This window comes from Dendrobates tinctorius, unplaced genomic scaffold (assembly GCF_039654945.1).
Source record: "Dendrobates tinctorius isolate UK_male_01 unplaced genomic scaffold, ASM3965494v1 ptg000040l, whole genome shotgun sequence".
In the NCBI taxonomy this organism is placed as follows: domain Eukaryota; kingdom Metazoa; phylum Chordata; class Amphibia; order Anura; family Dendrobatidae; genus Dendrobates; species Dendrobates tinctorius.
Window position 1 is genome coordinate 2905443 of NW_027361708.1, and position 18091 is coordinate 2923533.

Sequence of the window (18091 nt, forward strand, 5' to 3'; positions counted from 1 at the left end):
GCAATCAAAGGCTGGCAGCTGATGTCAGCATGCACGTCGCTGTCATTGTCATTTGCCGGTGAGTACACACTTTAAATGGATGGAGGGCATGATCTTTTGGCAGGATGGAGACAGATGGGGCAGGATGAATACGATGGAGACACATAAAGCAGCATCATGGGGCAGGATCAATGGACAGATGGAACAGGATCATGGGACAGATGGCGCAGGATCATGGGACAGGATCATGGGACAGAAGGGGCAGGATCATGGGACAAATGAGGCAGGATCATGGGACAGGATCATGGAACAGATGGGGCAGGATCATTGGACACATGGGGCAGGATCATGGGGTAGGATGGGACATCACATGAGGGCAGAATGGAGACACGAGGGCAGGATGGGAGAACGTATGGCTGGGGCCAGGAATGAGACACAACGGGGCCAGGATCACTATATGGTGGTGATATGTTGTCTTGTCATGGTGTGACAGTATTTGTTCCTTGTATGTGGTATTATTTGGTCACTATATGGTGGTAATATGTGGTTTGGCCATGTTGTGGTGGTATTTTTCCCTTGTATTTGACATTTTTGGTCATTTTAAAAATTGAAAAATAAATAAAAATATCCTAAAAGAGTATTGCATGTTTTAACAAATGTTTAATAAGTTACAGTAGAGAAGGGCCAGGCCAAAAGAGTCGTGGTGGCAGATTAAATAATTTTTTGGCCAAAACAAAAGCTAATGACTATGGATGTGATCTGGTTATGGGAATTGTTAATGTGTGATTGGTAAGGACGTGGTGCAGAAGTGCTGTTTTTCCAATACTGGGTGGCGGGACTGTATATGGTTTGAAGGGTGGAGGTGGAGCTGTGGTGAAACCTTGGCAGAGTTTTAAGGGGGCCCAAAAATGAAATTCCTGGTGGCAGACCTGCTCTTTGTTCATACCACTGAAACGCAATCCCAGTTCAGTAACTAGAACAGCTAGTTCAATCTTCTCCCTTTTTTTGTTCTTGTTAGCAAACACCATTGTTCATCTCTATTTCTGTGTCATTTTATTTCTAAACACTAGAATTCTTATGCTTTACATATGTCATTTGCTAATCATGTATTATGTCAACAAGATAACGTGATGTGCTAGTCATATGGCCATGGAGGCTGTTTTTGCACGCTTCTCTTTTGGATGTACTGTTTATTAATTCCCGCATTCGTGCAAGTTGTACCCTATCAATGTGGTTTGTCCTGATGAAGAGGCATGATCACCTCAAAACGCGTTGACAAATAAAACCTCATTCATACCACATCTGTTTCCCTATCGTATATTGGATCCTCAGCAGCACAGCTTTTATATCCACTTTCATTTCCAAGTTTGCTTACTATCTGGTGGATCTTCAGCAGCCGTCTTTACAACCCTTAACAAAAGGGTTGTGACTTTCACACTCTCCAGGTAAACAAATCCGATTTTACTCCTTCATTTTTGTAATTACAGTTTTTCTCTAAACATGTAAAAAGTTACAATGAATCAGCTGAAAAAGCAAAATAATAATCAAAGGGTTAAAGGGGTTGTCCAATCAAAAGCGATAAGTCTGCAGTCACTCTGTATGACTGCAGACTTATGTATGCCCCCAGTGCAAACACTGTGCTCTGCGGGGATTCACCGGTTTTAGATCTGGGACCGGAGGATGTACAGTATATGAGTTATACATACCCCTGGCCAGTAGGCGAAGCCTCACTCTCCATACACTTGTATGGAGCAAGGTAGCACCCTCTAGTTGGACGCATCCACTGACGGGCCAAGTCACTAGACTGGGCGCGATGTCGGCTCTGTACAAGTGTATGGAGCTAGGCCACGCCAACAGGCTGGAAGTATGTATAACACATACATGCCCTCTGGTCACGGGTCTGAAACCAGTGAGCCCCTGCAGCGCACAGTGCATATGCGCTGAAGGGATTGATAAGTCTGCAGTCACATAGAGTGACTGCAGACTTATCAGTTTTGGCAGGGCAACCCCTTTAAGTGCCATTGCTGAAGAATATATGACACCTCAAGTACTGAAACTGCGTTTGCTGTTAATGAAAGTACATCAAATTATGCATGGTGTATAGACTCTGGGGCAACTAGTCATATGACTAATGACAGAAGCTTTTTCTGTAACCTTGTCTAAAGTAAAAGTCCTGTTACATTAGCGATGCACCAGCGATCCCGACAACGATACGACTTGGTTTGGATCGCTGGTGTATCGCTAAATGGTCCCTAGTTAGCTGCTAAACAGGCAGATCTCACCAGCGATGCAGCGATGCTCGGCGGTCGTTACTTACCTGTCACACGCAGTGATGATAACGACTTCCGCCTGCGTCCATGCGTCGCTCGTCGGCGTCAGCGGGACGCCAGCGAGAAGAAAACACCCCAGGACGTTCTCGCGTGATCAGCGATAGCCAGCGGGAATCCGGTCGGAGGTAAGTGTCACATGTAGCGAGATCACTAGCGATATCGCTGTTGCGTCACAAAATCGGTGACGCGCTATGTGTAAAAGGCCCTTAAGTCAGAGAAAATGATCTTGGCTAATGGTCAGTATATGAATTCAGAGGGAAAAATCAAAGATCAGTTGAATCTAGCTAAACTGCAAAGAAAGTGTATCCACTGCAAAACATGAACATCACAAGAATTGTATCCAAGTATGGCACAGGCGTCTTGCACATAGAGACTCAGAACTAATAATAAAGTTAGTTCAAAATGTATGACATTTTCAATGTATTGAAAATGTCAAGAAAATCCTTTCCTAAGAATAGTACTATGTAATCAGAACAGCTTCTGAACTTAATATACACAGATGTTTGTTGTCCAATGAGTACTCAAACTCATGGAAAGAAGATATATTTTCTCACATTTATTGATGATTATTCAAGTTATACAGTTGTCTGTCTGCTTCTCAGCAAACATGATGTTGCAGAGAAACTTGAAATTAATAACAAATTTGGGAGAATGACAAAAATTCTGCTTGCAGATAATGTAACTGAATATACATTTAGTGAGACACAAAGGATTTAAAAAAAAAATGAAATCATGTTTCAGATCCCTGTACGATACAACCCTAAACAAAATGGTGCAGCAGAAAGAAGGAACCGGACACTCTGTGAAAGTGAAAGGAAGTATGCTATTTGATGCAGACTTGCCAACAACATATTGGGGTGAAACCATCATGACTGCTTGCTATCTTGAAAACAGACTACCAGGCAAAGCGACTGAAAAAAAACTCCATTTGAGCAATGCAACAGCAAGAAGCCGGAACTAAAACAGGTAAGAATATTTGGAACTAAAGTATTTGTACCTATTTCTAAAGAAAAACGTGCCAAGTGGGATTTTTTTTTGCAAAAGAAGGTATTCTGGTGGGCTACAATGAAACTCAGAAGGGATGTAGAACCCTGCACCCAGAACAGTGTGTGAGTGGACCAGCCAATCACCAGCCACTTCAGTGGTGTGTATAATGCAGAGATGTCATAATAGGGTGTCATCACTGACTCGTCACCTCACTTGGTTATAGCAGAGAGAATTGCGACCAGGATCAGCGCATTAACTGCAGGAGAAATGTGAAAAATGTTAAAAGTGAATATGTTGAAAAATTGAAATCTAAAATTAAAATCTATATCTGGGAAGGCTACTTTAAAGATGAATATTGGTTTGTTTTGGTCAACATTAAGGAGTGCTTGACAATTACTCAATTTATAGCACCACGGAAATAAGCGTGTGCTTAAAATACTAGTTTTATCATCATAAATGCTGAGCTGCCTTGAAGTACTTCACTATTGCAGTTGCCATGGAGAAAGAGAAAAAAAGCGCGAGCAGTGGGGTTTTATAAAGTTCCAGCAGGCTCCATTTATTTAACTGGTTCATTGCGACAGGAACCACCATGTAATGGTTATGTCTTGATTCTCTTGTAATTAAATGGCATACACTGTAAACACTGTCAGCAAACGGTGATCCCTCAAGTTAAGGGCATAATAGGGAAGAATCAACACTTTGGCTGCCCATTAAGCATTAAATACCTCTGTACTAAGACTATGAAAAGGAATTTTCCTAGAATACCGTATTTTTCAGATTATAAGACACACTTTTTTCTCTCCAAATTTGGGGGGAAAATGGGGGTGCATCTTATAATTCGAATATACCTTACCGGCCACGGTGGAGCAGGGTCACTGCTGGAGTAGGCAAAAGTGGTGCGTTGCTGCAGGCTGGGATGAGGGGGTGTTTGGAAGTGCGACACTGCGGGTGTTCGGTAGTGCAGGGGCTCCGCCGTCATTTTGTGAAGGCCCGGGACCCCCGCACTTCCATGGTTTACATTGCGGTGGACTCTGGGAAAATGGCTGCTGGGGACAGCGCATGCACAGATGGAGATCTCAGTATCATGATCTCGGGAGATGAAATCTCAGCGCCAACATCTCCATCTGCGCATGCGCCGCCCCGGTGGCCATTTTCCCTGAGTCCACCGCAATGTAAACCATGGAAATACAGGGGTACCAGGCTTTCACAAAATGTCAACAGAGCCCCTGCACCACCGAACACCCACAGCATTGCACATCCGAACACCCCTTTCTCCCAGTCTGGGGTCCGCAGCATCGTCCCACTCTTGCTTCCACTAGCAGCATCCCTGGGGCCCCACTTCACTGCAGCTATCACTCCCAGTAAGCAATAAGACACATGGATTGTAAGAAGCACCACCATTATGGTTTCATAGATATCTTTAATTATAAGTGGGATTTGTGTGGAATGGATCTTAACTACAGCAATTTGTATGAGTCGCATCTCAACTATTAATGACTGTTTGCTTTTGGTAGTTTTCTCATTCAATTTTTGCCTCATTGCCATTTTAAGCAATGGCTATATTAGCCACTTTTAAATAGATTTTCCTCTTACAAATCTCAGTTTTGCTAGAAGCGGCATTTTTTTTGGTACAGACATTTATAACTATTTTTAGTTTGGAAAAATATGTAAAAACTCACCCATAGTTGCTTCCACGGACACTCACACACACCACTGGCTGGATTTTCTGAAGCCGTAGTAAACTATAAGTGTAACCAAATTCGAGAATATAACCTGAAAACCAAAAAAGGAGAAAATGATTTCTAATTAAAGGTAGAGCACTAAAATATGAAATGAAAATTAGCGCTATACCTTTTGCTGCTATTGTGCTTGTGAAAATAACTTTTAATTCATGCGCAAATAAGGGAGTGTCATAGAAAAAAATTAAAATTATCAGACATCTGTAGGAGGAGAAGGAACTGACAAAACAAAAACTTTTTGGAAATACGACCTCACAACGAAACATATAGAAGCAGAGAGTAAATTATGTATAGCTAGGAAGTGAAAAACTCATTAAAACATCCTTTGAAGCCGGGACTGCCTGCTGTGGACATGTGTTTAAAGGTACTGTCACACTAAGCGATATCGCTAGCAATATCGCTATAACTTTTGACGTTATAGCGATATTGCTAGCGACATCGCTGTGTCTGATACTTACCTACGACCCGCTCCCCCGCTGGTTATCGCTGATCGCGCGAGAACGTCCAGGACTGTTTCTCGTCGTCAGCTTCCTGCGGCGCTTCCTGTGGAGAAACGAGCGTGGACGCGACGGAAGGACGCAGGATCGCCTAGTGTGACAGGTAAGTAGCGACCCACGTCCCCAGTGATGTCACTGGTGAGATCTGCCTGTGTAGCAGCTCACTAGCGACCGCTTAGCGATGTACCAGCGATCCTGACCGCGTCATATCGCTGGTCGGGATCACTGGTACATCGCTAAGTGTGACAGTACCTTAAGGGCCCCGTCACACACAGCGAGATCGCTTGCGAGATTTTGTGACACATCATCGATCTCTCCAGCGATATCGCTGTGTGTGATGGGGATCAGCGACTGGCCCCCCTGCCGGGTATCGCTGATCGTGCAGGATCGTCCTGGGCCATTTTTTGATCGTTGGTCTCACGCTGGCCAGCACGCATCGCTGCGTGTGGCAGCGAGAGACCAGACGATCAGTGATGCTGGACACTGGTTTCCAACGTAAACATCGGGTAACTAAGAGCCGCGCGGCTCTTGGATACCCACAGTTTACCCTAGATACCAACGTGCACGCTGGTATCTAGGGTAAACAGCGGGTATGCAAGAGCCATGCGACTGTTTACATTGGAAATCAGCTTGCTCGCTGGTCCTGAACGCTGGAGGGGCTGTCTATGTGACAGCTCACCAGCGATCAGTCTAACGATGTCCCAGCGATCCCATCCATGTCAGATCATTGGTGGGATTGCTGGGACATCGTTATGTGTAACGGGGCCTTAAGACACAGAATCCAAAACTTGTATATTCAAGAAAGAGGGGTTCCTTTGTTGCAGGTAGGATAATTGTATCCTTGAGAATGAGCTTCCTCCTATCAAAAGATCCTGATGAGAAGGTCTTAGCCGGAGTGTCTCCATTAGCCAGATAAGAATATTGGGGTTTTGTATTGATCCAAAATTTATAGGATATAGATTTTCTGCATCATAGCAAAGGGATGGATGTGACGCATTAACTCACAACCTTGTAGGGCCACTTAAATCCCTCCAATTGATCTGTCCTAATCCGTACCTCCCACTCCCGACTCCAAGACTTCTCCCGTGCTGCGCCAATTCTCTGGAATGCTCTACCCCAAGATATTAGGACCATCCACAATTTGCATAGTTTTAGGCGCTCGCTCAAAACACATTTGTTCAGAGCGGCCTATCACATTCAGTAATCAAAGTCATTTTATGCTTGTGTGTGTGTAGCCCATTCACTATCTCCATCTATCCCCCACCCGCTGAAGATGGCTGGACCATCATTGTAAATACATCATTGTAAATACAAACCTGTGCTTTGTATCGCCCCCACCTCATTGTAGATTGTAAGCTCCCACGAGCAGGGTCGTCTTATTTTGCTTTAATTATTGTATTGTTAACGTTATTACTTTTGACTGTTGTGTTTGAAACTTTTCAGCTGTAAAGCGCTGCGGAATATGTTGGCACTATATAAATAAAGATTATTATTATTATTAATAACGGTCTGATAGATGTCATGTTTGGTCTATGTGTAATGACAAAATTATTATAGGTAAGATGACGGTAATATCTCACCCTGAGATCACCAGGGGTGTAGAGATTCTCAGAATTTTTTGAAACTGGAGCTGCTTTTCATGACCCCGCCATGTTATGAGTCACCAGAGGGAAGGCAACTTTTGTTAATAAAAGGCAAATGCCAAATATTGTTACTGGTCAGCCCGTGGAAGTAATAATTCGCTGTGGGTGCTGTCCATGTTTCCAGTCGAAGTACTTCCCTTCGCTAAGCTCTGAGCCATTTCTGTAGCCAGATTTAGTAAGTTTCTTTTGTTTATCCTTTTATTTTTTGCAATTGCATATGCTGTTTTTTTCCCCTTTTGTATATTTTTTATAAATACCACCTATGTTTCTGGATTAAATATAAAATATAACAGTTTTGCTCTTCTTGCTCTGTAAACCGCACCCCAAAGCCATACGCTGTCTGTAACTGGTGTCCAATAGGCCTGTATAATGATTGGAGGTGGCAACTAATAATCTGTCTTGGGCTATTGTGGTGTTGTCAGAGACCGTACCAAGGAATATATAGGTATAACAAACTTAAATATTAGACAAAGAGAACACAAATAAACAGAACATGCAGTTTTTAAACAGACTTTATTATTAAGGGAAAAAGAAATTCAAACTTACAGGGCAAAATTGATTACACACTAAACCTAATAACTGGTTGGTCTTTTACAACGCTCTGTAGGAATTTTGGACTTCTCATCTTTTCAGGAATGTTGTAATTCAGCCACCTTGGAGAGTTTCCCAGCGTAAACTGCCATTGTAAGGTCATGCCACAACACCTCAGTTGAAGTAAGGTCAGAACTTTGACTAGGCTACTTTAAACCAGCAATTGAAGCTTGTGGGAGATAATTTAAATATTCCTGGTGCATTCTGAGAAGAGTGAAGAGTCGCTGCGAGTCTGAGAATCTTTTTTGATGTAGCTGGATCAAGCTGTTTGGAGGAAATCATAAAACCAGGAACTGAAGCTCATGCAAGATAATTTGTATATTCCTGGTACTTTCTTGAAAGAGTGAAGTGTCACCACGAGTCTGGCCATTTTTTGGTGTAGCTGAATCAAGCTGTTTGGAGGAAATGATCAAACCAGTAATTGAAGCTTGTGGGAGATAATTTGCATATTTCTGGTTCATTCTGGGAAGAGTGAAGAGTCGCCGCAAGTCTGAGGATCTTTGGGTGCAACTGGATCGAACTTCTTGGAGGAAATTGTCAAACCAGGAATTGAAGCTTGTGGGAGATACTTTGCATATTCCTGGTGCGTTCTGGGTAGAGTGAAGAGTTGCCGTGAACCTGAGGATCTTTTTTGGAGTAGCTGAATTAAGCTGCTTAGAGGAAATTGTCAAACCAGAATTGAAGCTTGTGGGAGATTATTTGCATATCTGTAGTGCATTCTGGGAAGAGTGAAAAGACGCCACGAGTCTGAGGATGTTTGAGTGTAGCTGAATTGAGCTGCTTGATGGAAATTGTCAAGCAAGGAATTAAAGCTCGTCAAAGATAATTTGCTTATTCCTGATGCATTCTCTGAAGAGTGAAGAGTCACCACTAGTCTGAGGATCTTTGGGTGCAGCTGCATTGCGCTGCTTGCAGGAAATCGTTGGTCTTTTTGGTGATTCCACAGAAATTCAGAAGCTATAGACAGAGACTTTGAAGTTAGTATTGTCTTTTGCTTCCTCCCCTGCCCAGGAGCTGTGGTATGTTCTGTACACGGTCAGACACAGACAATGTGAGTGCACATAGGAAAGAGGACACACAGGGGGGAGACAGCTCAAATGAGAGAACACATGAGGGAAGAAAACAGCATGGTGGTGGAGAGAGAGAGCGCAGACAAGGAGGAGAGCACATGGGGTACACAGGTCAAAGAACAGGTGACATGAGAGAAGATAGCAGATGGGGGAGAGAGAAAGCGCACAGGGGTGAGAGAGACAGAGCACAGGGGGAGACAGCTCAAACGAGACAGCACATGAGGGGAGAACACAGCACAGAAAGGAGAGAGACAGCAGACAAGGTGGGTGAGCATATGGGGGGGAGAGTTTCTCAATGCTGCAAAGCCTGCCCCCATCGTGACATTACCTCCCTCCCAATGCGATAGCATCGGGACTCCATTTAGTTTTTTCTATAAAATAGTTTTTGTGTAAAAGCGACAAAACATAAAAGAGATATACAGTAAATGAGGTATCGCTGTAGTTGAACTGATCCGAAGAATAAAGCTGTCTTACCAATTTTACCACACGCTGAAAGGTTTAAAAAAAAGGCAATTCCTGAATTGCTGGTTTTTGTTCATTCGGTCTCCCGAAAATCGGAATAGAAGGTGATCAAAAAATGTCATGTGCCCGAAAATGGTACCAATGAAAACGTCCCGCGAAAAGCAAGCCCTCACATGACTCTGTCGGCCAAAATATGAAAATATTTTAGCTCTCAAAATATGGTTATGCAAAACTAGTACATACCCACAGTCTGATACTGGTCCGCTTCGCCATATATGGACTTCGTATTTTCTTTTTTGGTAAAAAAGCAGCACATCGCCAGTGTAAACTGTAGATGTGCTGCTGATAACATGAAACTGTATGGGGATCTATTAGTGACTGTTCTGTCCCCATCATTATTCCTCAGACAGTGGAAAGAGGCCGGGAAATAAGTGTTGAACGACTTCAATATTGTCCATCACACTCGTTTAGCGGCCTGAACTCAGTACATGTAAATACAAGTGAAATACTTCTGTGTCATGTGCAATATGTTTGCATTTGGGGCCCCATTTTAAACTTTTGCCTAGGGCCCCACTTTGCCTAAAACTGGCCCTGTAGCTGTGATCACTCAGATCTGTCATCTATAAACATAAATATAGGTGCTTCCATGTTACTGGTAGCACAAAGGCTCTGGAAAAGCGAATGGCTCCTCACCCGCCAAAAGAAATTCAGCAAAATTCTTTGCTCCCAAATCCAAATTCCCCCTCCCTTCTGAGCCCCTGTGTGCCTAAATCACATATAGCATCACGAAACAATCACTGACCTCAGGGAGACCAGTCAAAGAAAACACTGCGGCAGCCGGCATAGGCGCTCAATCACAGTGAAATCCTAGGTACATTGCTCCCTGGGAAATACAAATATGCAAATAAAGTCCATGGAGCCTCATTTAAGAATCTCAAACACGGGACTAGCCAGATCTTCCTCCAGGGAAGGACCCAGCCAAGGGGTGGCTCTTTTCGGAAACCACCAATACCACCATATTAAGTGGCCCTTTAAGTCAATATCCAGCTCTTTATGAGTTTACAGATATGACAAGGGAAATACCAAGGCCAGGTATCCATCCACAGACAGCTGTTTCGGGGTGTTGCCCCTCATCAGTGTGGAGTAAGATTCTGGCTAGGTGGGAGCAATGCCTAGTAGACCAACATCACGAAACAATCACTGACCTCAGGGAGACCAGTCAAAGAAAACACTGCGGCAGCCGGCAAATGCGCTCAATCACAGTGAAATCCTAGGTGCATTGCTCCCTGGTAAATACGAATATGCAAATAACGTCCGTGAAGCCTCATTTAAGAGTCTCCCTGGAGGAAGATCTGGCTAGTCCAGTGTTTTAGACTCTTAAATGAGGCTCCACAGACTTTATTTGCATAAATCACATATAGCACACAGATGTTTGGCATTTCTGTAGTGATGAGAGACTGCCAAATTTACAGGTGCGTGTCTCCAGAAGCAAGGGCTGGGCATAATGTACTGGTCACTACAACGTACTGGTCACTACATCGTAATGGTCACTACAATGGCAGCTTGCAATTTTCACTCGGCAACATCCACTGCTGCCTGCATATGGAAAACACCCATGGAGTCAAAATCATCACTACATCTGTAGATAAATTCCCAAATGGTTATAATTTCCAAAATGGGGTAATTTGAGGGGGATTCTGCGTTTTTAAACTAAGAGGCTCTTTATATGGAATCCCCACATATGGGGTATTTCTACATTCAGCAGAAATTGTGGAGCACTTTCTGGTGTCAAATTTACCCATTTCTCAGTGTGAAAATGTAAAACTTGGGGCTAACACACAATCTTGGTGGTAAAAATGTAAATTTAGTTTTTCTTCACTGCCCAATGGTATAAAAGTTTGTGACACACCTGTGGTGTCAATATAATCATTGCATCCCTAGATGAATTCATTGAGAGGTTTATTTGGCTAAATGGGGTCACTTATGGGGGGTTCTGCTGTTCTGGCACCTCAGGTGCTCTGTCAATGTAACATGGCACCCTCAAAAAGGAGAGCAAAATCTGCATTGTAATATGGCGCTACTACCCTTCTGAGCTTTGTACTGTGCCTCAAAAGTAGTTTTTGACCACATATGGGGTATCAGTGAACTCAAGAGAAATTGCACAACAAACTTTGGGTTCCATTTTCTCCTTTTTGCCCTTGTGAAAATTCAAAATTTGTAGCTAAAAAAGATTTTTGTGGGAAAAATTTGATTTTTTTTTATTTTCATGACTTAACTTTATAAACTTCTGTGAAGCACCTGGGGATCAAGGTGCAAAATACACATCTAGATAAGGTACTAACGGGATATAGTTTCCAAAATGGTGTCACTTGTGGAGGGTTTCCACTGTTTTGTCATATCAGGGGCTCTTCAAATGTGACATGGCATCTGCTAATTATTCCATCAAATTTTGCATTCAAAAAGTCAAATGGCGCTCCTTCCCTCCCAAGCCCTGCCGTGCGCCTAAACAGTAGTATTCTCCCACATATGGGGTATTGGTGTACTCAGGAGAAATTGCACAACAAATTGTATTGAGAAATTTCTCTTGTTACCCTTATGAAGATGCAAAATATGGAGTTAAAAAAGATTTATTTGGGAAAAATGTGATTTTTTTTTATTTCCACAGCTCTACGTTATAAACTTCTGTGAAGCACCTGTGGCTTCAAGGTGCTCAATACACAGCTAGACAAGTTCCCTAAGGGGTCTAGTTTCCAAAACGGTGTCACTTGTTGGGGATTTATACTGTTTACGCACATCATGGGCTCTCCAAATGCGACATGGCATCCGCTAATTATTCCAGCATATTTTACATTCAAAAAGTCAAATGGTGCTCCTTCCCTACCAAGACTTGCCATGTGCCCAAATAGTAGATTTCCCCCACATATGAGGTATCGGAATGCTCAGGAGAAATTACACAACCAAATTTATGGTCCATTTTCTCCTGTTACCCTTGTGAAAGTTAAAAAAAAATTAGGTCTAAAGGAAAATTTTTGTGAAAGAAAAGTAAATGTTTTTTTCCTTCCATGTTCCAAAAATTCCTGTGAAGCACCTGAAGGGTTAATAAACTTTTTGAATGTGGTTGTGAGTACCTTGAAGGGTGCAGTTTTTAGAATGGTTTCATTTTTTGGGTATTTTCTGTCATATAGGCCCCTCAAAGTCACTTCAAGTGTGAGGTGCTCCCTAAAAAAATGGTTTTACAAATTTTGTTGTAAAAAATGGGAAATCGCTGGTCAACTTTTAACCCTTATAACTTTCTAACAAAAAAAAATTATGTTTCCAAAAATGTGGTGATGTAAAGTAGACATGTGGGAAATGTTGTTTATTAACTATTTTGTGCTATATGACTTTCTGATTTAAGGACATAAAAATTAAAAGTTTGAAAATTGCAACATTTTCAAAATTTCAAATTTTTCTCCAAATTTCCATTTTTTCACAAATAAATGCAGGTCATATCAAAGAAATTTTACCACTATCATAAAGTGCAATATTTCATGAGAAAACACTCTCAGAATTACCAGGATCCGTTGAAGCATTCCAGAGTTTTTACCTCATAAAATGACATTGGTCAGAATGATAAAAATTGACCTGGTTATTAAGGTGAAAACAGGCTTCGTCTCAAAGAGGTTAAATATTGATCAGTAACAGACGGATGAATGACAGGTGTAGGCCTGGTGCTCTGATAGACCTGTCAAACTCAGGCAACACACATGAAGGAAACTCAACTTGGAGTCAAAATATATCCAAAAAATAAAAAAATTAAGGGATAAGGCCTGGCCCAGCAGTTCTAGCTTACAAATTGATCAGTAAGAGGCGAATGAGCAACAGGTGTAGACCTGGTGCTCTGAGACCCCTGTCACTAAAGGCAACACACAAGGATACCCGAATAAGAGTCTCCATTTACCAAAAATTTGGCTTGTTGAAGCAAAAGATGGAGAAATAGGAGGAATATTAGGTGCTTTAAGTTAAAAAAGGCAAATTGTAAAAGTAACAATAAAGTAACACACCTTCTGTTTGTTGTGCCACCAAGGCACTTGTTAGCAACATCAGCAACAGTAGCAGCAGCAGCCACAGTAGCCACGACAAAGGTGTCACAGACAGCAATAACGCAACATCAATGCAGCTCACTGAAAACTACGTCATCGCCTAGTCTACAACTGGGATGCAAAAATCATTATAGATCCATGACTTGTTTGTCTTGATAAAAGTTAGGCAGTCTAGACTTTCAGGGGACAGTTGTTCTGAGAGAAGGCTGGCTGTCTGGCCTGACAAAAACCTTCAATGCATGAAATGTGAGCTTAGGCCACTCTTCTATTTTTTAAGACCTAAATGCAAAAGAGTCCAAAATCCCCCTTTTGGCATTGAGATTGAGCTTGAGATACTCCTGCACCATCCTCTCCAAATTGTTTGTACTCTGTTCAGCTGGTGCATGGGATGGTCTAAAAGATGTGTGAAACAAGTCACAGAAAATGCTTCTGCCAATTATGCTGCTGCTAATGTTTTTGCGCGGACAACTCGACGTTCCCAGGGTTGGAAGTCTAGTACTGCAAAGCACACTGTGTGCCTCACTGCTGTCTTGGGGAATACCACTCTTAAGATTGTCTACAAGCGTGTTTTAATACTCCAGCATGCGCACTTCTCTTTTGGGGGAGAAGCATCTGGAAAAATTTACTCTTGTGCCGTAGATCTAACAGCGTGGCAACCCAGTAGTCAGGACTATTTCTAGTTCTAATAATTCATACATCATTTTGCAGATAGTGCAGCAAGAAGGCGCTCATGTGTCGGGTGCTTTCATGAGGTCCAAGTCCATGGCGTATTGGTGGCGGGGTAAAACTAGAGCTTGCTTTCTCTGTCTACCGCTCAAACTATGAACAACAGAGAGGGGATCATTATCCTCTTCATCACCTGACTGTTGCCTGCTCATTACCCCTTCCTCCTCATCCTACTTCATTTGTTCCTTGGCTCCTGCACCTTCACTAACAGTTTGTCTGGTAACATGAGACCCCCTTGATCGCTGTAATCCACCCTCCTATGGCACATGCCTTGGCGACGACAGTCCGGAACTTAGAGATATTGTTATCCCTTCCGCATCCTCCTTTGCTTCCACCTGTTACTCTGGGACCACCACCTCCTCCCTCAGGCTTTTCAAACTGTGCTCTAGCATGTAGATGACCGGAATAGTAATGCTGATGATGGCATCATCAGCGCTAACCATGTTAGTAGCCATTTTGAAACTGTGCAGAAGGGTGCAGAGATCCTTCATCTGTGCCCACTCCGGAAGCCTGATATTAGAAAGACCTCTGTAGCAATGCAAGTTAATGACGCGTGGGGTGTGAACGATGGAAGTGAGCACACAGCAACCATGCTTTCTGCAGCAGCGCATCCAGGCTTAGATAGTGGTGGGGAAATTGCTGTACCACCAGGTTGAGGATGTGAGCCATACAAGGCACAAGTGTGAGGTTACCCTGGTGTAGGATCCTAGCTTCAGGTTCAGTGGAGACAGCCATTCCTCAAACTCGGCCTAGATAGCCATCAACAACTCTTGAGCTATGTGACTGCTATCTCCAAGGCATATTAATTTAAACACTGCCTGCTTGTGGTGAGCCCTGGTTGCGCAGTATGGAGGTGGGTAGGATTATCTCTGCAATGTTGGAATGCGTGTCTCATTAAGGGAGAGGTTAAGGGTGCAGTTGGAGGCCCTAGAGGAGATGGAGGAAGCAGAAGTAGTGGAGGAAGTGTTAGATACAGAAGTTTGTCTTGCAAGTCTTGGGAATCAAGACTTGTGGAGCAGCCACTTTCCCGCCTGCCCCCACAGCCATCAGAGTCACCCAGTGCTCAGTCAGTGAGATGTAACGCCCTTGGCTATGCTTGGTTGTCTAGGCGTCAGCAGTGAAATGCACCCTGTCAGACATAGATGTTTTCAAGGAATGGGTGATGTTGTCTGAGACATGATGGTGTAGTGCAGGCACAGCTTTGTTTGAGAAGTAATGTCAACTGGGCAACTGATACTGGAGGACTGTAACGGCCATAATGGAGATGATGAAGTTGAAGCTGTTAGCTTTGGCATGTGTAGGAGGAAACATTCTTTTACGTGACCACAACTGCAAGACTAAGGGTTGGCTGCTATGCTGAGAGAGGATGGAGTAGGATGTACACGACAAACTGCTGGACTGTGAGTGAGATGCAGGAAGAGATGTTATGGTGGACTGAGAAAGATGTGGTGTGCTCAATGACAAAAAAACAAAAAACAGTCAAAAATGGTCAAAAACAGGAGGCATGTCCACTTCTGTAACAGCTGACGGGCTCTCACTCACCCCGAATATAGCCGGTAAACAAGTGGAGGTTCTGCGGCCGGAGACCTGTATGACAGCACTTGCTATGATGTCGGAGGAGGAAGAAGCAAAGATGTGGTTGATGGGTTGGCAGGTGGTTGGAGAGGCCCACCAGGTCACATTTTAGAGCAGCGCAGCTCCCAGACTAACGCATGTTGATTGCTCATGCATCTTGTAGTCAAATTATTGGAATTTTTGCCACAAAAGCAAACAAGACTTTAGGATGTATAAAAAGAAAGATAAAATCCCGCAATCCCAACGTATTATTACCCCTTTATAAATCACTGGTGAGGTCACATCTAAAATATGGAATACAGTTTTGGGCTCCATATTTTAGAAAGGATATTGAGAAGTTAGAATCAGTTCAAAGACGGGCAACTAGATTATTACAAGGGATGGAAGGCCTCTCATATGAGGAGTGGTTAGAAAAGTTGGGGTTGTTTAGCTTAGAAAAAGATGCCTCAGAGGGGATCTCTGGGACTGAATTTCTGCCCTGGCATTTGAAATCACACAGACCCATGTTGTCCCCATCCCAAAGCTCCAGATGGGATATATTACTAATATTACCTTGGAAGGAGGAAAGCAAGATTTACTACAAGACCAATATTTCTAATATTATCTGTGGCCTGTGGGGGTAAGTGACGGAGTCAGCGACTTTGTGCTCTGTCACAACTCTTAACAGTATTGGTATCTTGAGAACACCGATTCTGCTAACAACATAGCAGACTAGGCAGCCCACGACCAGACAGGCCCTTCTGGCATTTGCCAGAATTGCCAGATGGCCAGTCCGGCCCTGGTGGTCAGTACAAATGACCGGCGCATGACTTCCAAAGACCATACTGAGAACAGGAAGGCACTCATTACGGGTGGAAGAAAGGCAATTCTAGCAGCTAAACAGTCAAGGGTTCTTTACAGTTAGAGCAGTCAGCCTGTGGAATTCTCTACCACAAGAGGTAGTAACGGCAAACACTATAATAGCTTTTAAAAAAGGGCTGGATGATTTCCTTGATACACATAACATTGCGGGTTATAGTTAAATTAGTGACAAAAATGTACAATTAGTGGAGGAAGGTTGAACTTGATGGACCTAGGTCTTCTTTCGCCCTACGTAACTATGTAACTAAGAGCATTATATGGGGCCCATTATACTGTAAGGAGCAAGATTTGTGGTCCAATATACTGTTTGGAGCATTATATTGGGCCCATTATACTGTACTGTAAGGAGCAAGATATGAGGACCAATATATTGTATGAATCAATATATGGGGCCCATAATAATGTATGGAGCAAAATATCGGGCCATTATAATGTATGAAGCATTATATGGGACTAATTATACTGTATGGAGCAATACATTGTGCCATTATATGGTTTGGAGCAGGATGAGCCATTATATACTGTATGAAGCATTATATAGGCCCATCATATACTGTATGCAGCACTATATGGGCCATTTGATGCTGTATGGAGCAATGTATTGGGCACATTATATACCGTATGAAGCATTATATGGGGCCGATTATACTGTATGTAGAAATATATGGGGCTCATTATACTGTATGGAGCAATATTTTAGGTCCATTAGACTGTATTGAACATTACATAGGGTCAAATATACTGTATAGAGCATTATATGGTGCCCATTATACTATATGGAGCAATATAGCAATATTTGTGGCCCATTATACTATATTGAGCAATATATGCGACCATTATACTGTGTGGTGCATTACAGTATATGGCATCCATTATACTATATGGAGCATTACATAGGGCACTTTACACTGAATGGAGCATTATATGGCACCCATTATACTATGTGGAGCAATATATGGGGCCCATTATACTAAATGGAGCATTACATGGGGCCCATTATACTGTAAGGAGGAAGATATGGGGTCCAATATACTGTTTGGAGCAAAATATGGGGCCCAGTATACTGTCGGCGATGCCCCCAGAAGAAGCAGGAAGCGAAACGCACGTTGGGGTGAGGGACACCACGAGCACCAGGTAGTATTATCTTTATGTTTGGGTTGCATTTATTGAAATTGAAACTAGGTATTCTTACTTACTGAGATACTGTTATATAGAGTTATAGAACACATGTATTTGTATTGCCCTTGGAGTTACCTTGCCCAGGGACATTTTTGGTTGCATTGAGGTCATGTTCTAAGAATGCAATCCCTATGAACTTTGGATTTTTCATCTGAATTTTGAAGGATTTTAGAGTTGCTGTTATACTGGTATTACCTACTTCACTGATTCAAATATATAGATTATTATGGTATTAGCCATGTATTTTATTATTTGATGTGGCATGTTGATATAAGGCTCTGCATGTCAATTTAGCAATATATTTACTCTGTTTTTCTCTAGCAACTTAATCCTTCAGACACAATTTACTTGAGGTGTTTTGAGGTGTCCC

At 42.6% G+C, this 18091-nt stretch overlaps 1 protein-coding gene across 2 annotated transcripts in view; it reads right to left on the reverse strand.

Moving 5' to 3' along the window:
- The window catches only part of RASGEF1A (RasGEF domain family member 1A), a 651261-nt gene that overhangs the window by 348756 nt on the left and 284414 nt on the right, over nt 1–18091 (reverse strand). For both annotated transcript variants that reach the window (XM_073574785.1, XM_073574784.1), the window contains one exon: nt 4976–5069. The gene's annotated coding sequence lies outside the window, so the exon portion shown is untranslated. The remainder of the gene's footprint in view (nt 1–4975; nt 5070–18091) is intronic.